This window comes from Schistocerca gregaria, chromosome 7 (genome assembly GCF_023897955.1).
Source record: "Schistocerca gregaria isolate iqSchGreg1 chromosome 7, iqSchGreg1.2, whole genome shotgun sequence".
Taxonomy (NCBI): domain Eukaryota; kingdom Metazoa; phylum Arthropoda; class Insecta; order Orthoptera; family Acrididae; genus Schistocerca; species Schistocerca gregaria.
The window spans coordinates 42,985,639-43,000,295 of NC_064926.1; the positions used below are offsets into that span (position 1 = coordinate 42,985,639).

The 14,657-nt window shown below is 46.7% G+C and overlaps 1 protein-coding gene across 1 annotated transcript in view; it reads right to left on the bottom strand.

Moving 5' to 3' along the window:
- Nucleotides 1–14,657, bottom strand: part of LOC126281829 (uncharacterized) — a gene marked incomplete at its 5' end in the record, with an annotated part of 691,657 nt that overhangs the window by 193,001 nt on the left and 483,999 nt on the right. The window lies entirely within an intron of this gene.

A 14,657-nucleotide genomic window follows, 5' to 3' on the forward strand; every position in this document is an offset into this window, starting at 1 on the left:
TGTAAAACGATGACCGCGTTTGAAAGAAAAAACTCGTCTGGGCCGTGCGATCCACTTGGAGGTTCTGGGGTAAGTAGAGGCGTTCCGACGCAGTGCTGTCTGGTCAGACAGCGGCCGGAGATTCGGCCGCGGCGCTAACAATGGAGCGGCGTGGCGCGCGCCCAGGAAGCAGACGCGGGCCGCAGACCTGCTGCCCCGATGGCGGCCGCACGCTTTTACCTGCACGCGCCAAAGTGGGCTACGGTGCCCCACGTAGAGGGCTTTAGGGGCGTGGCAAACAAGCTGCCGAGCCCGGCTTGAGGACACGATCGGCAGGCGTCAGAACTGCTTAACGTAAACTGCAGACTTATCCTGAACACGTCCAGTGTTACCACTGACTGAATATCAGTATAGTGTAGCGACCACTGTACTGTTTCCTTTGTTTCCCCAATCTCTTGCCTTTACTTATATTTCCCTGCATAAACTATTCGGGCTTACAAAAAACCGTAGACAAGCAATTGTTGTACACTAGGGCCACTAAAACTGCTACACCAATAAGAAATGCAGATGATAAACGGGTATTGATTGGACAAATATACTAGAGCTGACAATGTGATTACACTTCACGCAATTTGGGTGCACACATCCTGAGAAATCAGTACCCAGAACAACCGCCTCTGGCCGTAATAACGGCCTTGATACACCTGAGCAATGAGTCAAACAGATCTTGGATGGCGTGTACAGGTACAACTGCCCATGCAGCTTCAACACGATACCACAGTTCATCAAGAGTAGTGACTGGCGTATTGTGACGAGACAGTTCCTCGGTCACCATTGACCAGGCGTTTTCAGTTAGTGAAAGATCTGGAGAATGTGCTGGCCAGGGTAGCAGTCGAACATTTTCTGTACCCAGAAAGGCCCGTACAGGACTTGCAACATGTGGCCGTGCATTATCCTATTAAAATGTAGGGTTTCACAGACATCGAATGAAGGGTAGAGCCACGGGTCGTAACACATCTGAAATGTAACGTCCACTGTTCATAGTGCCGTCAATGCGAACAAGAGGTGACCCAGATGTGTAACCAGTGGCACCCCATACCATCACGCCGGGTGATACGCCAGTATGGCAATGACGAATACACGCTTCCAATGTGCGTTAACCGCGATGTCACCAAACACGGATGCGATCATCATGATGCTGTAAACAGAACCTGGATTCATCCGAAAAAACGACGTTTTTGCCATTCGTGCACCCAGGTTCGTCGTTGAGTACACCATCGTAGGCGGTCCTGTCTGTGATGCACCGTCAAGGGTAACCGCAGCCATGCTCTCCGAGCTGATAGTCCATGCTGCTGCAAGCGTCGTCGAACTGTTCGTGCAGATGGTTGTTGTCTTGCAGATGTCCCCATCTGTTGACTCAGGGATCGAGACGTGACTGCACCATCCGTTACAGCCACGCGGATAAGAAGCCTGTCATCTCGACTGCTAGTGATACAAGGCCGCTGAGATCCAGCACGGCGTTCCGTATTACCCTCCTGAAACCACCGGTTCTATATTCTGCTAACAGTCATTGGACCTCGATCAATACGAGCAGCAATGTCGCGATACGATAAACCGCAATCGCTATAGGCTACTATCCGACCTTTATCAAAGTCGGAAACGTGATGGCACGCATTTTTCCTCCTTATACGAGGCATCACAACAACCTTTCACCAGGCAACGCCGCTCAACTGCTGTTTGTGTGTGAGAAATCGGTTGGAAACTTTCCTCATGTCAGCCCGTTGTAGGTGTCGCCACTAGCCCCAACCTTGTGTGAATGCTCTGAAAAGCTAATCATTTGCATATCACAGCATCTTCTCCCTGTCCGTTAAATATCGCGTCTGTAGGACGTCATCTTCGTGGTGTAGCAATTTTAATGGCCAGCAGTGTAGTTGCTGTTGTTGTAATTGTTGTTGTTCTAGTGATCAAGTTCGAAAAGACTGTCTGGATACAGGTTCCGCGCTCCTCTTTCCTTCATCTCTGCGTAACTGTTGCAACCATTTTTACCTGCTGACTGGTTTACCTGCTGGCCGGTTTACGAGCCAATGGCAAACTGTTTATGGATTTCCCGCAAATGCCAGTAAAGAGCATTAGAGTTTATCGATAAGCGGGCGATAACACAACCGAACCACGGAAGGAATGCGCAGTGTTCTGAATTGTAACTATCAGAAATCTTATTGAGAATAACATACGGAAAAGAGAATGTCGTTTAAAAGGGAATTACAGAACACATCATTTCGTTTGATTTGCGCCTTGGGCACTATCACGCGACATCGCATAAAAATTTTACTCTACGCTTACAACACGTCATGACCCATACAGTACAGTGGAAAGAACAAGCAATGGCGTTCCTAAAAAGAATACGGTACAACCATGGAGGGTGACTGGATTTGTGATTTCCTCTCAGAGAGGTTACACAATTCACAGTGATAGACGGTAAATCATCGAGTAGAACAGAAGTGATATCTGGCATTCCGCAATGTAGTGTCGTAGGCCCTCTGCTGTTCCTGATTTATTTAAATGATCTACGTGATAATCTGAGCAGCCTCCTTAGATTGTTTGCAGATTACGCTGTAATTTACCGTGTAGTAAAATCATCAGGCGATTAATTCCAATTACAAAATGATCTAGAGAGAATTTCCGTATGGTGCGAAAAGTGACAATTGGCACTAAACAAAGAAAAGTACTAGGTCATCCACATGGGTACTAAAGGAAATCCGATAAATTTTGGGTATACGACAAATCGCACAAATCTAAGGGCTGTCAATTCGACTAAATACCTAGGAATTACAATTACGAGCAACTTAACTTCGAAAGACCACGTAGATAATATTGTGGGGAAGGCGAAACAAAGACTGTGCTTTGTTGGCAGAACAGTTAGAAGATGCGACAAACCCACTAAAGAGACAGCCTACATTACAACTGTCCATCCTCTGCTGGAATATTGCTGCGCGGTCTGGGATCCTTACCAGGTAGGATTGACGGAGGACATCGAAAAAGTGTAAGGAAGGGCAGCTCGTTATGTGTTATCACGCAACAGGGGTGAAAGTGTTACGCGAGTTGGGGGTGGCAGTCACTGAAACAATGGTAATTTTCTTTGCGGCGAGATCTATTTACGAAATTTCAATCATCAACTTTCTCTTCCGAATGCGTAAATATTTTGTTGATACCCACCTACGTAGGGAGAAATGATCATCATAATGAAAGAAGAGAAAGATTTTGGTTTTCATTTTTCCCACGCGCCATTCTAGAGTGAAATGGTAGAGAAGTAGTATGAAAATGGTTCGATGAACCCTCTGCCAGGCATTTAAGTGTAAATTGCAGAGCAACCATGTAGATGTAGATGTATGGGCGCAACAGTCACAGATGTGACCACCGGAACGGTGACGTAAGCCGCAGACGAGTTGCACGTTCTTCGCATTACACACAGAACATCGCATCTCTGATAGATTAGGACAGCTCTACCACAGTCGTGCTGCACTGTTAATACGAACAGAACTGCGTGTTGTTCTTTCGACACTGTTACGCACTGGTATCGCTCGACAGTAGCAATGCCGATTAATTAGCTAATCCGTACTAATATGCGAAACTAACTCCGCCTGTTACGCTTTCACGGCCAAACCGCTCAACCGATTTTGATAAAATTTGATATGGAGATAGCTTGAATGCCGAGGAAGAACATAGGCTACTTTAGAAAGTATGTAACAAACATATTTATTGATTTGAAGACAACGTAAATATGGAACAATAACTACTCTTTGAAGAAGCTATTTACCCCTTCACATTTGAACTTTATCAGATTTTCGAAAATTCGTTGTTGGTTGATATATTCTACGTAATACGATCGAACTTAATCAATAAAATGCATATTCAATTCTCAACGTCTTTAATCCATAGTAATACAACTATTATTAATTGCGAAAATAACTCACTCTGTCACGTTTACACAACTCTACCGCCGAACAGATTCCGATGGTATTTGTTTTCTATGGAGACAGCATGAACCATGAGGAATGCCATAGGCTATATTAGAACGTTGTAACTTTTTGAGCATTATTAACATTGTTAAATATGGTATGCTTGAGCGGTATGCAGACGACAACGGCGCGATGGTCGGCGACTCTTAAGAGCCTACAGATTATTCCGTAACAGTGCAACTCCAATGTAATCGTGCGCGTGGTATTGTGTTCCTACACCACCTGGCATAACTGGAGTTTTTGTGGGAATACAACGATGAAATAGGACGGTAAGCCCGTCGCAGGTTCGAGTACTGTGCGTGTGTGTGTGTGTTGTCATTAGCGTAAGTTTAAGTTACGTTAAGTAGTGTGCAAGCCTAGGGAACGATGACCTCAGCAGTTTGGTCCCCATAAGAATTTACTACAAATTTCCAATTTCCGGTAAGCCCGAGAACCATATTTAAAACTATTACTACACTCCTGGAAATTGAAATAAGAACACCGTGAATTCATTGTCCCAGGAAGGGGAAACTTTATTGACACATTCCTGGGGTCAGATACATCACATGATCACACTGACAGAACCACAGGCACATAGACACAGGCAACAGAGCATGCACAATGTCGGCACTAGTACAGTGTATATCCACCTTTCGCAGCAATGCTGGCTGCTATTCTCCCATGGAGACGATCGTAGAGATGCTGGATGCAGTCCTGTGGAACGGCTTGCCATGCCATTTCCACCTGGCGCCTCAGTTGGACCAGCGTTCGTGCTGGACGTGCAGACCGCGTGAGACGACGCTTCATCCAGTCCCAAACATGCTCAATGGGGGACAGATCCGGAGATCTTGCTGGCCAGGGTAGTTGACTTACACCTTCTAGAGCACGTTGGGTGGCACGGGATACATGCGGACGTGCATTGTCCTGTTGGAACAGCAAGTTCCCTTGCCGGTCTAGGAATGGTAGAACGATGGGTTCGATGACGGTTTGGATGTACCGTGCACTATTCAGTGTCCCCTCGACGATCGCCAGAGGTGTACGGCCAGTGTAGGAGATCGCTTCCCACACCATGATGCCGGGTGTTGGCCCTGTGTGCCTCGGTCGTATGTAGTCCTGATTGTGGCGCTCACCTGCACGGCGCCAAACGCGCATACGACCATCATTGGCACCAAGGCAGAAGCGACTCTCATGCTGAAGACGACACGTCTCCATTCGTCCCTCCATTCACGCCTGTCGAGACACCACTGGAGGCGGGCTGCACGACGTTGGGGCGTGAGCGGAAGACGGCCTAACGGTGTGCGGGACCGTAGCCCAGCTTCATGGAGACGGTTGCGAATGGTCCTCGCCGATACCCCAGGAGCAACAGTGTCCCTAATTTGCTGGGAAGTGGCGGTGCGGTCCCCTACGGCACTGCGTAGGATCCTACGGTCCTGGCGTGCATCCGTGCGTCGCTGCGGTCCGGTCCCAGGTCGACGGGCACGTGCACCTTCCGCCGACCACTGGCGACAACATCGATGTACTGTGTAGACCTCACGCCCCACGTGTTGAGCAATTCGGCGGTACGTCCACCCGGCCTCCCGCATGCCCACTATACGCCCTCGCTCAAAGTCCGTCAACTGCACATACGGTTCATGTCCACGCTGTCGCGGCATGCTACCAGTGTTAAAGACTGCGATGGAGCTCCGTACGCCACGAAAAACTGGCTGACACTGACGGGGGCGGTGCACAAATGCTGCGCAGCTAGCGCCATTCGACGGCCAACACCGCGGTTCCTGGTGTGTCCGCTGTGCCGTGCGTGTGATCATTGCTTGTACAGCCCTCTCGCAGTGTTCGGAGCAAGTATGGTGGGTCTGACACGCCGGTGTCAATGTGTTATTTTTTCCATTTCCAGGAGTGTATAAGCGTCGGAAACGTTAAGTCTGATTTACCGCATAGTTCTAAGCGAGCTCAAGCTGCGAAAATTACTCGAATCCAACAAACCTTATAGCAATCCGATGCTGGCCGGAACTTGGGTGCAGAACGTCGGAAGGCCTTAAGAGCTTCAGATACATTTGAACAGTCACGAACCCGTCGCATTTTAGACGCAAACGTCTTGCTTCCCTTAGACCTTCCAAGACGCTTGAACACACACAACGACGGTGTCAGTTATAATCTGTACGACACACAAAGAATCGTACATCTACATGCGGAACGTGGGTGGCTTTTGGTGAGGCTGTAGTTAATTATGATCTAATAACTGACTATGTTAATCATGAATTAGTTGTCACCGGGCATGGATGAAAAATTTAGGTGCCATAACGCATTAAAATGGGAGGGAGAAACGGTTGGTATGTGTTGCTCTAGTGGCAAAATCTCGCATCCAGGACTAGGTGAGCCAGGGAAACCCCTTAATACTAAACTTCCGCCCGAATGAATTGAATCGTTGCGTTTTTTTAAAATATAGTTAGAAAATACAATGCATGCTCTCAGATTCGACTTACAGTAAAATAATAGAACGACGTTCATTATATACCTACATACCGGCATTGCTTACATTTTTTATACATGCATGTCTACACCACTACACACATAGACGTCTTGTAAGACTACTATCTTAGTTGGTTGGTTGGTTGGTTTGGGGGGGAAGGAGACCAGACAGCGTGGTCATCGGTCTCATCGGATTAGGGAAGGATGGGGAAGGAAGTCGGCCGTGCCCTTTCAGAGGAACCATCCCGGCATTTGCCTGGAGAGATTTTGGGAAATCAAGGAAAACCTAAATCAGGATGGCCGGACGCGGGATTGAACCGTCGTCCTACCGAACGCGAGTCCAGTGTCTAACCACTGCGCCACCTCGCTCGGTACTATCTTAGTTACCACCTTGCATCATAACTACTGATAACCGAGCGAAGCAGCGTTTAACAACTAGTATCAAATGAAAAAAAGTGTTTATTTCTAATAAATAACACCTCTGCGAAGGAAAACATGTTTTTTTTCTGTAATTTCGAAGTGTCTGGGAAACCAAGCTTTGACTTAAATTTATCGGACTTATCAAACAACCCAAGCAGCCTTTCGCATATATCACAGATTTCTATTTCACTCTGGTTATCAGAGGCACGTCAACGGAATTGCCAGAAAGTTACATAAGTCGTGAGAAAACCTCGCGAGTGAAAAATGCGGAAAATTGCGCTAGTTGGGAACTGTTCGCATTCTTGGGAAAGTGGCGGAGAGCGTGAAATGGAGTTTCCAGACGAGAAACCGCGGATTTATCTTGTGCCTGGCGGCGACGTAAACAGCCTCCCTTTTGTCACATTTCCAATAACGCCGTGGCTGGTAGTAAGTGGCGAGCGGGTTCACAAAGGGTCCCGTCCCGGTGGCCGTGTTACTGCATTGCTGCAGCGAAGGCGTAACGAGGTAAACAGAGCTTCGTAGCACATCTGTCCGGACTAAAAAAAAAAGAACGCGGCTTTAGGAGCCTGTTTACTGGATTTCATTTGCAATTTAAAAAAGTTGTTTTACGGGCCAAGGTTTTAATTTCGCAGGCCTGAAAAAGTTGTCTGACTCGTCAGCTGTAGTAAAAGGACTATCAAGTAAAGGAAACGCTTCGTTGCATCATTTAGTTTCATTGGGAGAAACGGGGAGATGGGCGTTTAGAAAGACTGTCGAAAGAACAGTCGTCGGAAAGCAGTGGTAAATGGCCGCCTTATTCTCAGTCAGCGACTGTAGGGGCAAAAATAGCTTTGCTCTTGCTGAAGACACTTAGAACAGTGAAGGAAGGAAAACGAAGGGGGGACAACCCTGGGTAGCCATTAAAGCAATGATGACGCCGAGGTCATCACAAACTGAGCACCCACTTCAGATGGACTGGGACAGAGGAACGAATCGTAGTAGACTAGATGGTCAGATGACAATTTGAATCCGCTCCCACCCAAAGACGGGTCCAGCATATTTAAATACACGGTTATTGATAAGTACCTCCCTGGTTTCAGAAAACAGCTGAGTAAAGACCTCGGAGCGTGCAGAAAACGGACGCATATCAGTGAACAGACCATCTCTACAAGATATTAACCACATTATAGGTGCTGAATAGGGACGACATTCGTGACTTGGCAAAAGTCAATACGTGCGTGTAGAGTTGTACACCTACCGTAGGCTACAATAGACTTCAAATGGCTCTGAGCACTATGGGACTTAACATCTGAGGACATCAGTCCCCTAGAACTCAGAACTACTTAAACCTAACTAACCTAAGGACATCACACACATCCATGCCCGAGGCAGCAGCGCGGTTCCGCAATGAAGTGCCTAGAATCGCTCGGTCACAGCGGCCGTCGACGCCTCTGAAGACATGAAGATACTGAGAGTGGGTCTAAACATCTACCATATTATTTAATTTCTTATGGAGACTAAAAGATTTAATAAGAAGAGTTTCAGACCGAGGAGGGGGTTTGCTTTGTCGAACAGTCATGTGTTGCTGAAACTATGACCATTCTCTCTCTCTCTCTCTGCGCAAAACAAGTACATTCATCATGAAAGTGTACCGCCTACCGTAAGTGTAATGGGATGAACATAAACGAGTCATTTCCGAATGGAGGAGCGCCTCGAGCTGTGAGGTGTTTGGCACTGCAGACGCGGCCCTGCTGGGAGCGCACTGAGGTCAGGAGCCGAGAAAGGCGGGCAGCCAACTGGCACGTCCGGGGTGTTGGCGGCTGTCCACGCACGCCGTCTGCCACGGTACAGGTCGACGACACTCTTCGACAAACTTTCCCGACGTAGCCTTTCTTTATACGCTTGTCTGTAAAATCTTTACGCTAACTCGCCTATCTGCACTGACTCTCAATCTCTCCAAGCAATTGCCTGTGCCAGAATGAGATTTTCACTCTGCAGCGGAGTGTGCGCTGATATGAAACTTCCTGGCAGATTAAAACTTTGTGCCGGACCGCGACTCGAACTCTGGACCTTTGCCTTTCGCGTGCCAGTGCTCTACCATCTGAGCTACGCAAGCACGACTCACGCGCTGTCCTCACAGCTTTACTTCTGCCAGTACCTCGTCTCCTAACTTCCAAACTTTACAGAAGCTCTCCTGCGAAACTTGCAGAACTAGCACTCCTGAAAGAAAGGATATTACGGAGACATGGCTTAGCCACAGCCTGCGGGATGTTTCCAGAATGATATTTTCACTCTGCAGCGGAGTGTGCGCTGATGGGATATGGCTTAGACACAGCCTGGGGGATGTTTCCAGAATGAGTTTTTACTCTGCAGCGGAGTGTGCACTGATATGATATACTGGCAGAAGTAAAGCTGTGAGGACGGAGCGTGAGTCGTGCTTGAGTAGCTCAGATGGTAGAGCACTTGCCCGCGAAAGGCAAAGGTCCCGAGTTCGAGTCTCGCTCTGGCACACAGTTTTAATCTGTCAGGAAGTTTCATAAATAGCCTGTGGTTTAGCCGAGTAGCGAAGTACTTATGTGCTTCACTGGAAGTGAAGAGTGTTATCGAAAGGATATGATTTAACGTCCCACCGACAACGAGATTATCACGGATGGAGCACTCCTGATGCCGTGACATTTTCCATGCTTGATGTCGATAAAAATAAAGTCTAAGGACCCTTTCGTTCAGGTTATAAGGTAGACCAAAACGTTTTCGTTCGAAGGCCGTACAGTCCAGGATGTATATGTAACCATTAAGGCAATCATCCAACCTATCCATCACGGTGAAGGTTCCCCTTTTGCTAAGACACCGTGTGCTGCTGCGTGAAGACGTCGCTAACTGCTGCTGCACATCCCATTCCGACAGGAATAGTCGACCAGCAGGTGTGATGATTTCGGGGGCAGAGTTCACCACTGGGTGGATGCTCGAGTGTCTCCCACTTGAGCTGGAATGAGTTCTGCATTACGATATTTGCGATGTGGGGACGTGCGTTATCATAAAGCAGCAGCACCTCTTGGAACTTTGCGCACAATTTCACAACAGTGGTTTCCGATGGAGACTGCCCCACACATATTCTTCATTCTCCGAAGGATGTTTACCGGTGTTTGGCCTTCGGCATCCAAGAAGTAGAAAAAAAAAAATACAGGGCATTGGTCGCGTCTGAACGCATTTAGTAATTACGTCTCTGCACTTCCCGTTTCCGCACTTACCGCAAGCACGTCGGAAAGTCACGAATGGCACACTAATCGCTTGTTTACATGTAGGTGCTTGTATACCATCCTCGCAGTCGCGGTACGGCTGCACCAACGTCCTCAAACCGAAACTTTTTCATCGCCCCTCATACACATCCAGCTTGCGAATTTCCCCAATGTCATGTGACGAATTTTGATGGCTGCAGTCACTAGGGGTAAGATAGACACTGCCTACAGGAAAATTAAAGACCTTTCGACAAAAGAGAGCCGCGTGTATGAATATGAAGAGCTCAGATCGAAACAGAGTTCTAAGCAAAGAAGGGAAAGGAGAAAGCTGGAAGGAGTATATAGAGGGTCTATACAAGGGCGATGTACTTGAAGACAATATTATGGAAATGGAAGAGGATGTAGATGAGGATGAAACGGGAGATATGACACTGCGTGAAGAGTTTGACACAGCACTGAAAGACCTGAGTCGAAACAAGGCCCCGGGAGTAGACAACATTCCATTAGAACTACTGACAGCCTTGGGAGAGCCAGTCCTCACAAAACTTTACCATCTGGTGAACAAGATGTATGACACAGGCGAAATACCATCAGACTTCAAGAAGAATATAATAATTCCAATCTCAAAGAAAGCAGGTGTTGACAGATGTGAAAATTACCGAACTATCAGTTTAACAAGTCACGGCTGCAAAATACTATCGCGAATTCTTTACAGACGAATGGAAAAACTGGTAGATGCGGACCTCGGGGAGGATCAGTTTGGATTCCGTAGAAATGTTGGAACACGTGAGGCTATACTGACCCTACGACTTATCTTAGAAGAAAGATTAAGAAAAGGCAAACCTACATTACTAGCATTTGTAGACTTAGAGAAAGCTTTTGACAATGTTGACTGGAATACTCTCTTTCAAATACTGAAGGTGGCAGAGGTAAAACACAGGGAGCGAAAGGCTATTTCCAATTTGTACAGAAACCAGATGGCAGTCATAAGAGTCGAGGGGCATGAAATGGAAGCAGTGGTTGGGAAGGGAGTGAGACAGGGTTGTAGCCTCTCCCCGATGTTATTCAATCTGTATATTAAGCAAGCAGTAAAGGAAACAAAAGAAAAATTCGGAGTAGTATTAAAATCCAAGAAGAAGAAATAAAAACTTTGAGGTTCGCCGATGACATTGTAATTCTGTCAGAGACAGCAAAGGACTTGGAGGAGCAATTCAACGGAATAGACAGTCTATTGAAAGGATATAAGATGGACATCAACCAAAACAAAACGAGGATAATGTAATATGGTCGAATTAAGTCGGGTGATGTTGAGGGAATTAGACTAAGAAATGAGACACTTAAAGTAGTAAAGGAGTTTTGCTATTTGGGGAGCAAAATAACTGATGATGGTGGAAGTAGAGAGGATATAAAATGTAGTTTGGCAATGGCGAGGAAAGCGTTTCTGAAGAAGAGGAATTTTTTTAACATAGAGTATAGATTTAAGTGTCAGGAAGTCGTTTCTGAAAGCATTTGTATGGAGTGCAGCCGTGTACGAAAGTGAAACGTGGACGATAAATGTTTGGACAGGAAGAGAATAAAAGCTTTCGAAATGTGGTGCTACAGAAGAATGCTGAATGGTACATGGGTACATCACATAAATAATGAGGAAGTATTGAATAGGATTGGGGAGAAGAGGAGTTTGTGGCACAATTTGACTATAAGAAGGGATCGGTTGTTAGGATATGTTCTGAGGCATCAGGGGATCACCAATTTAGCACTGGAGGGCATTGGAGGGTAAAAATCGTAGAGGGAGACCAAGAGATGAATACACTAAGCAGATTCCGAAGGATGTAGGGTGCAGTAAGTACTGGGAGATGAAGAAGCTTGAACAGGATAGAGTAGCATGGAGAGCTGCACCAAACCAGTCTCCGGACTGAAGACCACAACAACAACAACAACAACAGCAGCAGTCAATTCCAGTTTTCGGACCCCAGATTTCATTTGTACATCAGATTTTTCTATGCGCCACATAAACCCTGACAAGTCAAAACATTTCTTAGTAGCATAATATTTAGTAAGTAAATAACACACAAAAGAAACTCATAGTAACAGCTGACATCGGCCATGTTTTTGCACTGTTGCCAACGTACATTTGTATGGCACACAGAAATTAGGAACATTGCAGGTCCCACGTTCTACCATGACATCAGTTCACTTTGCACTACTATTTCGCGTGTGTTTAGAGTTCTTTTCATAGACGTTCCTCACCGCACCAGTTCCAAGAATGTAGGGTCAGAAAATAGAAGTACAAATATGAACTTAATATAGAGTTGGGGTTGCGCTGATTTCGTGGAAGATGGGGTTGGGCTGATTTCCTGGAAGAGAGCAAACAGCGAGGTTGTCGATCTCATCTGATTAGGTATGGATGGGGATGGAAGTCGGGCATGCCCTTACAACAGAACCATCCCAGCATTTGCCTGAAGCGATTTAGGTAAATCTCTGGAAACATAAATCAGGACGGCCGGAGGCGGGGTTGAACTGTCGTCCTCCCGAATGCGAGTCCAGTATGCTAACCACTGCGCCACCTCGCTTCGTGAACTTACACTACTGGCCATTAAAATTGCCACACCAAGAAGAAATGCAGATGAAAAACGGGTATTCATTGGACAAATATATTATACTAGAACTGACATGTGATTACATATTCACGCAATTTAGGTGCATAGATCCTGAGAAATCAGTACCCAGAACAACCGCCTCTGGCCGTAATAACGGCCTTGATACACCTGGGCAATGAGTCAAACAGATCTTGGATGGCGTGTACAGGTACAACTGCCCATGCAGCTTCAACACGATACCACAGTTCATCAAGAGTAGTGACTGGCGTATTGTGACGAGACAGTTCCTCGGTCACCATTGACCAGGCGTTTTCAGTTGGTGAGAGATCTGGAGAATGTGCTGGCCAGGGCAGCAGTCGAACATTTTCTGTATCCAGAAAGGCCCGTACAGGTCCTGCAACATGCAGTCGTGCATTATCCTGCTGAAATGTACGGTTTCGCAGGGATCGAAATAAAGGGTAGAGGCACGGGTCGTAACACATCTGAAATGTAACGTCCACTGTTCAAAGTGCCGTCAATGCGAACTAGAGGTGACCGAGACGTTTAACCAATGGCACCCGTACCATCAAGCCGGGTGATGCGCCAGTATGGCGATGACGAATACACGCTTCCAATGTGCGTTCACCGCGATGTCGCCAAACACGGATGCGACCATCATGATTCTGTAAACAGAACCTGGATTCATCCGAAAAAAACGACGTTTTGCCATTCGTGCACCCAGGTTCGTCGTTGAGTACACCATCGCAGGCGCTCCTGTCTGTGATGCAGCGTCAAGGGTAACCGCAGCCATGGTCTCCGAGCTGATAGTCCATGCAGCTGAAAACGTCGTCAAACTCTTCGTGCAGATGGTTGTTGTCTTGCAGATGTCCCCGTCTGTTGAATCACGGATCGAGACGTGGCTGCAGGATACGTTACAGCCATGCGGATAAGATGCCTGTCATCTCCGCTCCTAGTGATACGAGGCATGGCGTTCCATATTACCCTCCTGAACCCACCGATTCCATATTCTGCAAACAGTCATTGGATCTCGACCAATAGGAGCAGCAATGTCGCGACACGATAAACTGCAGTCGCGATAGGCTACAATCCGACCGTAATATACGAGGGTAATTCGGAAAGTAAGGAACGATCGGTCGCGAAATGGAAACCACAGTGAAAATCCGATGAAGTTTTGCACAGGTATGTCGGGCATTGTCTAGTATCCCTGTCGATCGCGTTACGTCGTTCTTTTTAGTTCTGAGCACACAGGGAGCACATAAAGATACCTAGAACACAGTGTCCCCCGAAAAGTACGAGGGCTTGGTGAGAAATTTCGGCTGAAGCTATGCAGCCAACATTACAGAACATGCGTTTTCTTGTTCAAGACAATTGGTTCAAATGGTTCGAATGTCTCTGAGCACTTACGGACATAAATTCTGAGTTCATCAGTCCCCTAGAACTTAGAACTACTTAAACCTAACTAACCTAAGGACATCACACACATCCATGCCCGAGGCAGGATTCGAACCTGCGACCGTAGGGCTCGCGCGGTTCCAGACTGTAACGCCTAGAACCGCTTGGTCACCCCAGCCAGCTTCAAGCCAATTCTCAGCCGCATTCGGCAGGGGCAATGAAGATGCTCTTGCATCGTTTTCAATTGGAAATGTCTAACTACCCAAAATACAGGCCGTAACTGCCTCCCTCTTTCATCTCTTCTCACATGAACCGGAGGCTATGAAGACAACATTTTGGTATAGACAATGAATAATGAATAAAATTTTTACTGAATTTAAAATGACGTCCAATTGCTATGTAAAGTGCCTCATCTTACAGGAGTTTTCGTGCTTATTCCAAAACTGGCATTATATTTTCCAAGTCTGCAATGTTTCCGAACTTATGCAGAATTTACTATTGTTACTTATATTTTAGTGATCCCCCCATGAACCATGGACCTTGCCTTTGGTGGGGAGGCTTGCTTGCCTCAGCAATACAGATAGCCGTACCGT